Source organism: Ranitomeya variabilis, chromosome 8 (assembly GCF_051348905.1).
Source record: "Ranitomeya variabilis isolate aRanVar5 chromosome 8, aRanVar5.hap1, whole genome shotgun sequence".
Lineage (NCBI taxonomy): Eukaryota > Metazoa > Chordata > Amphibia > Anura > Dendrobatidae > Ranitomeya > Ranitomeya variabilis.
The window spans coordinates 195,505,856-195,521,600 of record NC_135239.1 but is presented as its reverse complement, the minus strand read 5'-3'; the positions used below and the strand labels follow the sequence as shown (position 1 = coordinate 195,521,600).

At 46.2% G+C, this 15,745-nt stretch overlaps 2 protein-coding genes across 4 annotated transcripts in view; one reads left to right on the top strand and one right to left on the bottom strand.

Annotated features, from left to right (window-relative positions):
• The window catches only part of ATXN7 (ataxin 7), a 106,658-nt gene that overhangs the window by 64,949 nt on the left and 25,964 nt on the right, over positions 1–15,745 (bottom strand). The gene's annotated exons all lie outside the window — the stretch shown is intronic.
• Positions 4,487–15,745, top strand: part of THOC7 (THO complex subunit 7) — a 50,788-nt gene continuing 39,529 nt past the window's right edge. Inside the window, exon 1 of the mRNA XM_077275899.1 lies at positions 4,487–4,507. The gene's annotated coding sequence lies outside the window, so the exon portion shown is untranslated. The remainder of the gene's footprint in view (positions 4,508–15,745) is intronic.

The window sequence follows — 15,745 nt, the reverse complement described above, 5'->3', positions numbered from 1 at the left end:
ATGTGTATATACTGCACGGAACATGTATATATAATGTGCGGGGTGTGAGGAGACGTCTGTACATGTGTATATACTATATATACTGCACGGAACATGTATATATAATGTGCGGGGTGTGAGGAGACGTGTGTACATGTGTATATACTATATATACTGCACGGAACATGTATATACAATGTGCGAGGTGTGAGGAGACGTGTGTACATGTGTATATACTATATATACTGCACGGAACATGTATATATAATGTGCGGGGTGTGAGGAGACGGGTGTACATGTGTATATACTATATATACTGCACGGAACATGTATATATAATGTGCGGGGTGTGAGGAGACGTGTGTACATGTGTATATACTATATATACAGCCCGGAACATGTATATATAATGTGCGGGGTGTGAGGAGACGTGTGTACATGTGTATATACTATATATACTGCACGGAACATGTATATATAATGTGCGGGGTGTGAGGAGACGTGTGTACATGTGTGTATACTATATATACAGCCCGGAACATGTATATATAATGTGCGGGGTGTGAGGAGACGTGTGTACGTGTATATACACTATATATACAGCCCGGAACATGTATATGTAATGTGCGAGGTGTGAGGAGACGTGTGTACATGTGTATATACTATATATACAGCCCGGAACATGTATATATAATGTGCGGGGTGTGAGGAGACGTGTGTACATGTGTGTATACTATATATACTGCACGAAACATGTATATATAATGTGCGAGGTGTGAGGAGACGTGTGTACATGTGTGTATACTATATATACTGCACGGAACATGTATATATAATGTGCGGGGTGTGAGGAGACGTGTGTACATGTGTATATACTATATATACTGCACGAAACATGTATATATAATGTGCGGGGTGTGAGGAGACGGGTGTACATGTGTGTATACTATATATACTGCACGGAACATGTATATATAATGTGCGGGGTGTGAGGGGACGTGTGTACATGTGTATATACTATATATACTGCCCGGAACATGTATATATAATGTGTGAGGTGTGAGGAGACGTGTGTACATGTGTATATACTATATATACTGCACGGAACATGTATATATAATGTGCGGGGTGTGAGGAGACGTGTATACATGTGTATATACTATATATACTGCACGGAACATGTATATATAATGTGCGAGGAGACGTGTGTACATGTATATATACTATATATACTGCACGGAACATAAATATATAATGTGCGAGGTGTGAGGAGACGTGTGTACATGTGTATATACTATATATATACTGCCCGGAACATGTATATACAATGTGCGAGGTGTGAGGAGACGTGTGTACATGTGTATATACTATATATATACTGCCCGGAACATGTATATACAATGTGCGAGGTGCGAGGAGACGTGTGTACATGTATATATACTATATATACTGCACGGAACATGTATATATAATGTGCGAGGTGTGAGGAGACGTGTGTACATGTGTATATACTATATATATACTGCCCGGAACATGTATATACAATGTGCGAGGTGTGAGGAGACGTGTGTACATGTGTATATACTATATATATACTGCCCGGAACATGTATATACAATGTGCGAGGTGTGAGGAGACGTGTGTACATGTGTATATACTATATATACTGCCCGGAACATGTATATATAATGTGCGAGGTGTGAGGAGACATGTGTACATGTGTATATACTATATATACAGCCCAGAACATGTATATATAATGTGCGAGGTGTGAGGAGACGTGTGTACATGTGTGTATACTATATATACTGCACGGAACATGTATATATAATGTGCGGGGTGTGAGGAGACGTGTGTACATGTGTATATACTATATATACTGCACGGAACATGTATATATAATGTGCGAGGTGTGAGGAGACGTGTGTACATGTGTATATACTATATATACAGCCCGGAACATGTATATATAATGTGCGAGGTGTGAGGAAACGTGTGTACGTGTGTATATACTATATATACTGCACGGAACATGTATATATAATGTGCGGGGTGTGAGGAGACGTGTGTATGTGTATATACTATATATACAGCCCGGAACATGTATATATAATGTGCGAGGTGTGAGGAGACGTGTGTACATGTGTATATACTATATATACTGCCCGGAACATGTATATATAATGTGCGAGGTGTGAGGAGACGTGTGTACGTGTATATACACTATATATACTGCACGGAACATGTATATATAATGTGCGGGGTGTGAGGAGATGTGTGTACATGTGTATATACTATATATACAGCCCGGAACATGTATATATAATGTGCGGGGTGTGAGGAGACGGGTGTACATGTGTATATACTATATATACTGCACGGAACATGTATATATAATGTGCGGGGTGTGAGGAGACGTGTGTACATGTGTATATACTATATATACTGCACGGAACATGTATATATAATGTGCGAGGAGACGTGTGTACATGTGTATATACTATATACAGTGGGGCAAAAGAGTATTTAGTCAGTCAGCAATAGTGCAAGTTCCACCACTTAAAAAAATGAGAGGCGTCTGTAATTTACATCATAGGTAGACCTCAACTATGGGAGACAAACTCAGAAAAAAAAAATCCAGAAAATCACATTTTCTGTTTTTTTATCATTTTATTTGCATATTATGGTGGAAAATAAGTATTTGGTCAGAAACAAAATTTCATCTCAATACTTTGTAATATATCTTTTGTTGGCAATGACAGAGGTCAAACGTTTTCTGTAAGTCTTCACAAGGTTGCCACACACTGTTGTTGGTATGTTGGCCCATTCCTCCATGCAGATCTCCTCTAGAGCAGTGATGTTTTTGGCTTTTCGCTTGGCAACACGGACTTTCAACTCCCTCCAAAGGTTTTCTATAGGGTTGAGATCTGGAGACTGGCTAGGCCACTCCTGGACCTTGAAATGCTTCTTACGAAGCCACTCCTTCGTTGCCCTGGCGGTGTGCTTTGGATCATTGTCATGTTGAAAGACCCAGCCACGTTTCATCTTCAATGCCCTTGCTGATGGAAGGAGGTTTGCACTCAAAATCTCACGATACATGGCCCCATTCATTCTTTCATGTACCCGGATCAGTCGTCCTGGCCCCTTTGCAGAGAAACAGCCCCAAAGCATGATGTTTCCACCACCATGCTTTACAGTAGGTATGGTGTTTGATGGATGCAACTCAGTATTCTTTTTCCTCCAAACACGACAAGTTGTGTTTCTACCAAACAGTTCCAGTTTGGTTTCATCAGACCATAGGACATTCTCCCAAAACTCCTCTGGATCATCCAAATGCTCTCTAGCAAACTTCAGACGGGCCCGGACATGTACTGGCTTAAGCAGTGGGACACGTCTGGCACTGCAGGATCTGAGTCCATGGTGGCGTAGTGTGTTACTTATGGTAGGCCTTGTTACATTGGTCCCAGCTCTCTGCAGTTCATTCACTAGGTCCCCCCTCGTGGTTCTGGGATTTTTGCTCACCGTTCTTGTGATCATTCTGACCCCACGGGGTGGGATTTTGCGTGGAGCCCCAGATCGAGGGAGATTATCAGTGGTCTTGTATGTCTTCCATTTTCTAATTATTGCTCCCACTGTTGATTTCTTCACTCCAAGCTGGTTGGCTATTGCAGATTCAGTCTTCCCAGCCTGGTGCAGGGCTACAATTTTGTTTCTGGTGTCCTTTGACAGCTCTTTGGTCTTCACCATAGTGGAGTTTGGAGTCAGACTGTTTGAGGGTGTGCACAGGTGTCTTTGTATACTGATAACAAGTTTAAACAGGTGCCATTACTACAGGTAATGAGTGGAGGAAAGAGGAGACTCTTAAAGAAGAAGTTACAGGTCTGTGAGAGCCAGAAATCTTGATTGTTTGTTTCTGACCAAATACTTATTTTCCACCATAATATGCAAATTAAATGTTAAAAAAACAGACAATGTGATTTTCTGGATTTTTTTTTCTCAGTTTGTCTCCCATAGTTGAGGTCTACCTATGATGTAAATTACAGACGCCTCTCATCTTTTTAAGTGGTGGAACTTGCACTATTGCTGACTGACTAAATACTTTTTTGCCCCACTGTATGTATGTATGTATGTATGTATGTATGTATGTATGTATGTATATATATATATATATATATATATATATATATATACACACACACATACATATATACACACACACATACATGCATGCATATACACAGCACACGGTACATGTTTTTATTTGTCAACAGCACGAGTGAAAAAGACTTGGGTATACTAATAGATCACAGACTGCACATGAGTCAACAGTGTGGTGCAGCAGCAAAAAAGGCAAACACAGTTCTGGGATGTATTAAGAGAAGCATAGAGTCTAGATCACGTGAAGTAATTATCCTCCTCTACTCCTCCTTCCTCAGGCCTCACCTGGAATACTGTGTCCAGTTCTGGGCGCCACATTTTAAAAAAAGACAAAAAACTGGAGCAAGTTCAGAGAAGAGTTACCAAGATGGTGAGCAGACTGCAAAGTATGTCCTATGACGAACGGTTAAAGGATCTGGGAATGTTTAGCTTGCAAAAAAGACGACTTAGGCTTCTTTCACACTTGCGTCGTCTGCTGTACAGTAAAATGACGTGTCGACGTACGTTACGAAAATTGTGATAAACGTGTGTGACGCATCTAGTGTAATGACGGATGCATCGGTTGTGCTGTTGCCACAGGGGAGGGAGTGAGTGAGTGTGTGTGTGTGTGTGAGTGAGAGAGAGAGAGCGAGAGAGTGACTTTTTCCCGGATTTGAAAATCCTTCCGGGCATGCTCAGAGGGGAAAAACGTGATACGTTGCTGGCTTCCTGTGTGTGTAGGTCAGCGTTGGATCCTGCGTCCATAGGCTTCCATTATAGCCGACGACGGGCAGCGCAGGATGCGTCCCTGACCGATTTTCTGACGTGCAGAAAAAACGTTCCTCTGAACGTTTTCTCCGCACGACGGACCGCTATTTTACAATGGATCCAGTGCACGACAGATGAAACGGATGGCCATCCAACACAATCCGTCGCTAATACAAGTCTATGGGAAAATGCAAGATCCTGTAGATTTTGCAAAAACGACGGATTGTGATGGAAGCTGAAAAACGCAAGTGTGAAAGAGGCCTTAGGCTTCTTTCACATTTGCGTCGTTTGGAATCCGTCGCAATGCGTCGTTTTGGAGAAAAAAACAGATCCTGCAAATGTGCCCGCAGGATGTGTTTTTTGCCCATAGACTTCTATTGCCGACGGATCGCGACGTATGACTATACGTCGCGTCCGTCGTGCACTGGATGCGTCGTGTTTTGGCGGCACGAAAAAACGTTCAAGGGAACCTTTTTTTCGTACGTCGCATCTGCCATTTCCTACCGCGCATGCGCGGCCGGAACTCCGCCCCCTCCTCCCCGGACTTTAGAATGGGCAGCAGATGCATTGAAAAACTGCATCCGCTGCCCACATCGTGCCAAATTTTCACAACGTGCGTCGGTACGTCGTGCTGACGCTTAGCGACGGACCCGTACCAACGCAAGTGTGAAAGAAGCCTTAGGAGACTTAATAGCTGTCTACAAATATCTGAAGGGCTGTCAGTGTAGAGGGATCATCATTATTTTAACAGGAGAAGCAGTGAAATGAAACTGAAAGGGAGAAGATACAGATTAGATATTAGTAAAAACTTTTCGACAGTGAGGGGGATCAATGAGCGGGTAATTTCACAATGCTTCCTGGGAATGGAAGATGGCGGCCGGCGCCAGCGGCTCGGCGGAGCTTCGGTGGATCCCAAGCGTCGGTAACCGCTTCCTGGATCCAGGTGCCAACGGAAGGTGAGTATATAACTATTTTTTATTTTAATTCTTTTTTTTTTTTTAAACAGGGATATCATGCCCACATTGCTATATACGTGGGCTGCACAATATACAACGTGGGCTGCGCAATATACAACGTGGGCTGCGCAATGTACTGCGGAAGGTGAGTATATAACTATTTTTTATTTTAATTCTTTTTTTTTTTTTTAAACAGGGATATCATGCCCACATTGCTATATACGTGGGCTGCACAATATACAACGTGGGCTGCGCAATATACAACGTGGGCTACGCAATGTACTGCGTGGGCTGCGCAATGTACTACGTGGGCTGCGCAATGTACTACGTGGGCTGCGCAGTGTACTACGTGGGCTGTGCTATACACTACGCATACATATTCTAGAATACCCTATGCGTTGGAATCGGGCCACCATCTAATATATATATATATCTATATCTATCTATCTATATCTATATATCTATATATCTATATATATATATACACACACACACACACACACCTCACAGAACGTGTGTGTGTGTGTGTGTGTGTGTGTGTGTGTGTGTGTGTGTGTGTGTGTGTGTGTGTGTGTGTGTGTGTGTGTGTGTGTGTGTGTGTGTGTATATATATATGTATATATTCGTACAGCATAATGAATGAGGCATACGGAAATATCACAAATATACGCACACATAGCACGGAACATGTATGCGGATATATTCATTATACACACGCACGCACACACACGCACACACACACACAGGCTGTGGAGTTGGTAATCCAAACCTCCAACGCCTCAGTTTCCTCCTTAACTCCTGACTGACTCCACAGCACTGGTCACTACTGAGCATGTGCATGAAGTGCAGCACAGATTCATCTCAACACCTGAGATCCTTAGATCAGGAACAGAACAGACATTTATAGGACATTTCATAGCTTTCCCATATTACTATGAAAACATTTACAGCACATCCTGCACTGAACTACTGTACTCAATGTATTATATATTTTAGAAATCGGAGTCGCTCCATTTCATACAGACTCCACAGCCCTGATATACACATACACACAGAACATCTAATATATAATTGCCTAGAATACTACTTCCTGCAATTTGTGCCAACTTCCGTGGCTTTGTCCGGAGCTAATGTCCGGAGATAATGTCCGGAGCTAATGTCCGGAGATAAGTGACGTCACCAGTGTCCTACACCCAGGCAGAGCACAGGGGCCCCAGGCAGCATATGGGGCCCCAGGCAGAGCACAGTGGCCCCAGGCAGAGCACAGGGGCCCCAGGCAGCATATGGGGCCCCAGGCAGAGCACAGTGGTCCCAGGCAGAGCACAGGGGCCCCAGGCAGCCTATGGGGCCCCAGGCAGCCTATGGGGCCCCAGGCAGAGCACAGTGGCCCCAGGCAGAGCACAGGGGCCCCAGGCAGCATATGGGGCCCCAGGCAGAGCACAGGGGCCCCAGGCAGCATATGGGGCCCCAGGCAGAGCACAGGGGCCCCAGGCAGAGCACAGGGGCCCCAGGCAGAACATGGGGCCCCAGGCAGAGCACAGGGGCCCCAGGCAGAGCATATGGGGCCCCAGGCAGCATATGGGGCCCCAGGCAGAGCACAGGGGCCCCAGGCAGAGCACAGGGGCCCCAGGCAGCATATGGGGCCCCAGGCAGAGCACAGGGGCCCCAGGCAGCATATGGGGCCCCAGGCAGAGCACAGGGGCCCCAGGCAGAGCACAGGGGCCCCAGGCAGAGCACAGGGGCCCCAGGCAGAGCACAGGGGCCCCAGGCAGAGCACAGGGGCCCCAGGCAGCATATGGGGCCCCAGGCAGAGCACAGGGGCTCCAGGCAGCATATGGGGCCCCAGGCAGAGCACAGTGGCCCCAGGCAGCATATGGGGCCCCAGGCAGAGCACAGTGGTCCCAGGCAGAGCACAGGGGCCCCAGGCAGCTTATGGGGCCCCAGGCAGAGCACAGTGGCCTCAGGCAGAACATGGGGCCCCAGGCAGAGCACAGGGGCCCCAGGCAGCATATGGGGCCGCAGGCAGAGCACAGGGGCCCCAGGCAGCATATGGGGCCCCAGGCAGAGCACAGTGGCCCCAGGCAGAGCACAGGGGCCCCAGGCAGCATATGGGGCCCCAGGCAGAGCACAGTGGTCCCAGGCAGAGCACAGGGGCCCCAGGCAGCCTATGGGGCCCCAGGCAGAGCACAGTGGCCCCAGGCAGAACATGGGGCCCCAGGCAGAGCACAGGGGCCCCAGGCAGAGCACAGGGGCCCCAGGCAGAGCACAGGGGCCCCAGGCAGCATATGGGGCCCCAGGCAGAGCACAGTGGTCCCAGGTAGAGCACAGGGGCCCCAGGCAGCCTATGGGGCCCCAGGCAGAGCACAGGGGCCCCAGGCAGCATATGGGGCCCCAGGCAGAGCACAGGGGCCCCAGGCAGCATATGGGGCCCCAGGCAGAGCACAGTGGCCCCAGGCAGAGCACAGGGGCCCCAGGCAGAACATGGGGCCCCAGGCAGAGCACAGGGGCCCCTGGCAGAGCACAGGGGCCCCTGGCAGCACACAGGGGCCCCAGGCAGCATATGGGGCCCCAGGCAGAGCACAGCGATATTTTGGACCACTGTGCGGTGTTTCAGACCCCCTGTGTGATGTCTGGGGCCCTGTTCTTAAGTATATTAAAGATTAAAGTAACGTATATTAAAGTATATTATAGATCAAATTTGACACGTTTATGAGCACCATTGAGTGATATACTCAAGAATGACATAATTTTTCAACATTTTATGGTTTCAAACTGTAAACACTCAGAGTTTTTTTTACTTCAACCAGAAAACCTTAACGGTTCATAAAAAACTTGACTGTTCAGGATATGATAAAAGTCATAGTATTCTGAATCTTTAACTTATAAAGATACCTTTACATGGGGTGATTATTGGTTCCAGAGAGGCTTTCGGCCGATAATCGTACACATGGCTGGTGACAGGACAATACAATATAAACGTTCAAAGGTAAACACTGATAACATTAAAATCTAATATATAATTGCCTAGAATACTACTTCCGGCAATTTGTGCCAACTTCCGTGGCTTTGTCCGGAGATAATGTCCGGAGATAAGTGACGTCACCAGCGTCCTACACCCGCTCAGGGTGGACAAAGATATATGCCTTCGTGGTGCGCGGCACTTTTCTGATTGGTTGCCGCCTGCCGCGAGCGACCAATCACAAATGTGCCGTACTGTCAAGAATTGTCAAGAGCTGGTGAGTGCAGCCATTTTTTGTTCTTTCTTACTATTATTTATTAATTGTATTATTCTTACATTTGAATAAATAAAGTATATATGGATTCTAGACTCCCGATTCTTTAGAATCGGGCTGCCATCTAGTGTACGGTATATATATTTAACTGTTCGCAATAACAGTCATTTTGACCAGGGGCGCCCAAACTTTTACATGCCACTGTGTATGCATCTATGTATATAAACATAGATACATACACAGTTGCTTGTAAAAATTTGGGCGCCCCTGGTCAAAATGACTGTTATTGTGAACAGTTAAGCAAGTTGAAGATTAAATAATCTTTAAAAGACCTAAAGTTAAAGATGACACAATTCCTTTGTATTTTAGGCCAATATATATATTTTTTACATTTTAAAGGGAATCTGTCACCTACTTTTTTGGCTATAAGCTGCGGCCACTGATGGTGGTTTCTGTAATGCTGTAGATAAGGCCCCCCCCCCCCCCCCGTAACCTGAAAGATAAGAAAAACAAGTTAGATTATACTCACCCAGGGGCAGTCCCTCTGCGATCCGGTCCAATGGGCATCGTGGTCCGGGTCCAGCGCCTCCCTTCTTCATGCAATGACGTCCTGTTCTTTGCTTCCTGTAGCAGCTCCTGCGCAGGCGTACTTTATCTGCCCTGTTGAGGGCAGAGCAAAGTACTGCAGTGCGCAGGCGCTGGGCTTCTCGGACCTTTCCTGGCGTCTGCGCACAGCAGTACTTTGCTCTACCCTCAACAGGGCAGATAAAGTACGCCTGCGGGGGAACCGAGACAGGAAGCAAAGAATTGGAAGTCATCGTATGAAGATGGGAGGCACCGGACCCGGCCCGCGACGCCCATTGGACCGGACCGCCCCTGGGTGAGTAAAATCTAACTTGTTTTTCTTATCTTTCAGGTTACTTTGGGGGTTTATCTACAGCATTTCAGAATGCTCTAGGTAAGCCCCTGATGGCGTTGGCCGCAGCTTATAGCTGAAAAATGAGGTAACAGATTCCCTTTAAGAATTACAAAAAGGACCATGGGCCAATGCTAAAGTTTGAGCACCCTGCATGGTTAGTAGAACCCCCTTTTGAAAGTATCACAGCTTGTAAATTCTTTTTTTTTTTAGCCGACTAAGAGTCTTTCAATTCTTGTTTGAGGGATTTTCATCCATTCTTCCTTGCAAAATTCTTCCAGTTCTGTGAGATTCCTGGGTCGTCTTGCATGCACTGCTTTTTGAGGTCTAGCCACAGATTTTCAATGATGTTCAGATCAGGGGACTGAGAGGGCCATTGTAAAACCTTCAGCTTTCACCTTTTGAGATAGTTTCTGTGGATTTTGAAGTGTGTTTAGGATCTGTCATGGTTCCACCCCTCAGTGTGTCTGGGATGCCGTTACTGACAAGTCAGCAGTCCAATCTGCTACAGAGGTATGCTGAAGCTGTCAGTACTTTGATTAACAGCTCAGTCTTCCATTCTGGCCATGGGGCGTGCTGAGCTGTTAGTGTGTTGATTGACAGCTCAGCCATCCAATCTGAGAATGGGAGGCGCTAGCTGTCTCCAGGTGTTCATTGTCCCAGGTGATTGCCAGACTACTTAACTCGCCTGTTTCTCCCAGATCTCTGCCAGATATACATTCAGCTACTGTATGGTTTGTCTCTGTGTCTTGCATTCTGTATGTAGATCTTATGTTGCCTGACCTAGGACCTCGTTTTGACCATCCATCTGTTTAACCTCTTCTGCTCTGATTCGCTATCCTCCTGGTATTCTGACCTTGGAACGTTACCTGACTACATCTTTGTTTCTTCCTTCTGTTTATGTTGTACCTTTCTGGCTTCTGACCTTGAACTCCTTGACTATCCTGACTCACGGCTTGGTCGTAAGAAGTGATTCAACGTCACAGGATCATTATCCATTTGTAGAAGCCATCCTCTTTTCAACTTCAGCTTTTTACAGATTGTGTTATGTTTGCCTCAATAATTTGTTAAAATTTCATTGAATCCATTCTTCGCTCTACCCATGAAATGTTCCCTGTGCTATTGGCTGCAACACAACCCCAAAGCAAGATTGATCCACCCCCATGCTTAATGGTTCGTGAGATGTTCTTTCCCTGAAATTCTGTGCCCTTTTTTCTCCACCCAAACCTTTGATCATTGTGGCCAAAGAATTCTATTTTAACCTCATCGGTCCACAGGACTGGTTTCCAAAATACATCAGGCTTGTTTAGATATTCTTTTGAATACCTCCAACGCTGAATTTAATGGTGTGGATGCAGGAGAGGTTTTCTTCTGATGACTCGTCCATGAAGGCCATATGTGAGCAGGTGTCTCTGAACAGTAGAACAATGTACCACAACTCCAGAGTCTGCTAAATCTTTCTGAAGGTCTTTTGCGGTCAAGCGGGAGTTCTGTTTTTCCTCTCTAGCAGTCCTACTAGTAGCTTTCTCAGAAATTTAGCTTTTTCTTTGAGACGTTATCTTGACCTCCACTGTTCCTGGTAACTGCCATTTCTTAATTACATTTCGAACTGAGGAAAGGGTAACTTAAAAACGCTTTGCTATCTTCTTATAGCCTTCAGCTTTGTGGGGCTCCACCATTTTCACAGTGCTAGGCAGCTGCTTAGAAGAACCCATGGCTGCTGTTTTATGGGGAGGCTGGGTTTTTATACAGCTGGGAAATTTGCATCACCTGGCCTTTCGCAATGATGATAGTGAACAAGCCATAACCCGAACACGCTATTTAAGCCTATTTTTTTTTAATCATTTTTAAAATGTAAAAGATGAAAATATATATTTTTCTTATATAAAATACAAAGGAAATAGGTCATCTTTAAAGGGAACCTGTCACCAGTTTTTGAGCCTATGAAAAAATGGCACTACCTTTAACTGCTCCTGTGCTGCATCCCACAAACATCTCTATCAGCTTCCAACTCCCACTGTGTACCTCAAAAAATACTATATAATATGCTCCAGTGCTGTATGTAAATAAGGGTGGTCCAGTCCGAGGGTAGTCCTCGTTGCGACATCAGTCCCTCATCTTTGCTCCTAATCGTGTCCTCCTGCTTGGATGTGGACACGTCATCCACCTTGTGAACCAAGATATCGCGCCTGCGCAGTAGTCTCACAGGACCGCACAGGCGCACTCTCCTCTGCCATACTGTGAGGAGAGCATAAAACAGCAATGCAGTAATTTTGACCAAGGGTGCCCAAACTTTTACATGCCACTGTATATATCTATATAGTATACGCTCGTTTGGACTAAACTCCCGCTTCCAAAAAGAGGTTCTGAAGATCATCTAATAATGTATGTCCCTACTGTAAAAGGTCAGAAGTCATCTAGGAGTGGGGCTCCTGCAGACTGGGGATTCATCCACTCATAGAGCTTCTTGGTGACGTCTTATGTAGAGCAGAACAAGTTCTGAGATCAGCAGCACTGCCCACAGCTCACATGCACCAGGACAGATCACGTCTGCCTGTCACCCACCAGCTGCTGTTACGAAGCACGCACTCAGGCCGTTGCTTAGTAAGCACCCGACGTAGAGACTCTCTATTGAAGTATTACGGTGCAGAGCTGGAGCACTGAGCGTTATAATAGGCACTTACTGGTCCAGTGATATCATCAGTCTCCCTATGATGACTGTGATGCTGCAGAAATAGCCTCTATGCACACAGCAGCCTTAAATCAGCAGTCGTGGCTCCCAAGACCAGATCTGTGCAGCTCGGCCTCATCGGGTATATATAATCATAATCCACACGATAAGATACTATATCTGTCCTTTGAGGGTCCGGTAATGTAAAACTACTGTCAGCATTTCAAACAAGGGACGCAAAAAGTCATCGTAGCCATGCATGCCTAATGACAGGTCCTCTGCTAAAGAATATACGCCCTGCACACAAGTGCATGCATCCTGGTGATGCCCGAAACAGAAGGAATTCCCACCACCTGCTTTCCTCTAATACAGAAATCACTCCAGCAGATCAAAAGGACATTAGGAAATTGCTTATATATTAGTTCCCTCATATACAAGCAAAGGGTTTACCATCATCGAGCCATAGATAAAAGAGGAATGGACTCACCTCACCCTACATTACATGGAAAGCCCATGGACACCTCACCCTACATTACATGGAAAGCCCATGGACACCTCACCCTACATTACATGGGAAGCCCATGGACACCTCACCCTACATTACATCGGAAGCCCATGGACACCTCACCCTACATTACATGGAAAGCCCATGGACACCTCACCCTACATTACATGGAAAGCCATGGACACCTCACCCTACATTACATGGGAAGCCCATGGACACCTCACCCTACATTACATGGGAAGCCCATGGACACCTCACCCTACATTACATGGGAAGCCCATGGACACCTCACCCTACATTACATCGGAAGCCCATGGACACCTCACCCTACATTACATGGAAAGCCCATGGACACCTCACCCTACATTACATGGAAAGCCATGGACACCTCACCCTACATTACATGGGAAGCCCATGGACACCTCACCCTACATTACATGGAAAGCCATGGACACCTCACCCTACATTACATGGGAAGCCCATGGACACCTCACCCTACATTACATGGAAAGCCATGGACACCTCACCCTACATTACATGGGAAGCCCATGGACACCTCACCCTACATTACATGGAAAGCCCATGGACACCTCACCCTACATTACATGGAAAGCCCATGGACACCTCACCCTACATTATATGGAAAGCCCATAGATTCCTAACCCTACATTACATGGAAAGCCATGGACACCTTACCCTTCATTACAAGGAGCATCCATGGACACCACCCTACATTACATGGAAAGCCCAAGGACACCTCACCCTACATTACATGGAAGGCCATGGACACCTCGCCCCCAATATTACATGGAAAGCTCATAGATTCCTGAACCTACATTACATGGAAAGCCATGGACACTATACCCTACATTACATGGAAAGCCATGGACACCTCACCCTACCTTACATGGAAGGCCATGGACACCTTACCCTACATTACATGGAATGCTTAAGGACACCTCACCCGACATTACATGGAATGCTTATGGACACCTCACCCTACATTACATGGAATGCTTATGGACACCTCACCCTACATTACATGGAAGGCTTATGGACACCTCACCCTACATTACATGGGATGCTTATGGACACCTCACCCTACATTACATGGAAGGCTTATGGACACCTCACCCTACATTACATGGATTGCCCATGGACACCTCACCCTACATTACATGGAAAGCCCATGGACACCTCACCACACATTACATGGAAAGCCCATGGACACCTCACCCTGCATTACATTGAAAGCCCATGGACACCTCACCCTACATTACATGGAAAGCCCATGGGCACCTAACCATGCATTACATTGAAAGCCCATGGGCACCTAACCATGCATTACATGGAAAGCCCATGGACACCCCACCCTGCATTACATGGAAAGCCCATGGACACCTCACCCTACATTACATGGAAAGCCTATGGACACCTCACCCTACATTACATGGAAAGCCCATGGACACCTCACCCTACATTACATGGAAAGCCCATGGACACCCCACCCTGCATTACATGGAAAGCCCATGGACACCTCACCCTACATTACATGGAAAGCCTATGGACACCTCACCCTGCATTACATGGAAAGCCCATGGACACCTCACCCTACATTACATGGAAAGCCTATGGACACCTCACCCTGCATTACATGGAAAGCCCATGGACACCTCACCATACATTACATGGAAAGCCATGGACACATCATTGCATTGCATGGTAAGACATGGACTAGTCACCCTACTGTAGATACACAGGGTTAGTGGGTGCGCTCGTCCTCTGGCCCGGCTGTCTTCAGAAAGAGTGTATGGACCAGGGCTCATACCACTGAACGTCCGGTCTCTCTCCCTGTAAGTATAACACTACTCACACAACACAGGGTGAGGGTAAAACAGTGTGGAAATAATTTACTGAACCACCAACATACAGAACCGTCCCAGGAAATACCCAAGATGGTGCAAAATACAGAGTCTCACCCTTCTGCTGACTCACCAGGATTAGAGCCGTTTCCAGGGCCAAGTACCCCCACCAGTGGCTCCCTGCTTTTGGAGGGCCCCCACAGTGAGGAGGTAACGACAAGCTTAGTAAGATGACAGTCCATTGATGTATGAGGCCAGGTGACTTGATTGTCCCAAACTGGATTCTCTAAAAGTCTTTAAGGGCTCAGTGATGATCAATGAAGCAGCTCTGTATTTCTTCAGTTGGAGCCATCATGCCATGGATACTGTAATGTAGAGTCTCTCTGAACACAGGCAGATCCTCCTTTTTATAGGTCACAACTTTTGATTTAGGTATTCCACCACAGGCTTGGGGGGGAAGGTGGTAGGAGGCCATCCCTCACTGCAGGAGTGTGCAAACAACATGCATAGATTGTCCTTCATGTTGCAGAGCACCAATGGGTCATCAACATATCAACAAACATTCAAACAATGTGACTTTGATTCCCAAAGATAGTAGAACAATACTAGTACAATACAAAGACAGACACAACAGCTAATCAGTCCACAAATGGCAGCCATTGAACATTAATTCATTGACAATAAAAGGTAAACAGTAGTGATGAGAGAGTATACTCTT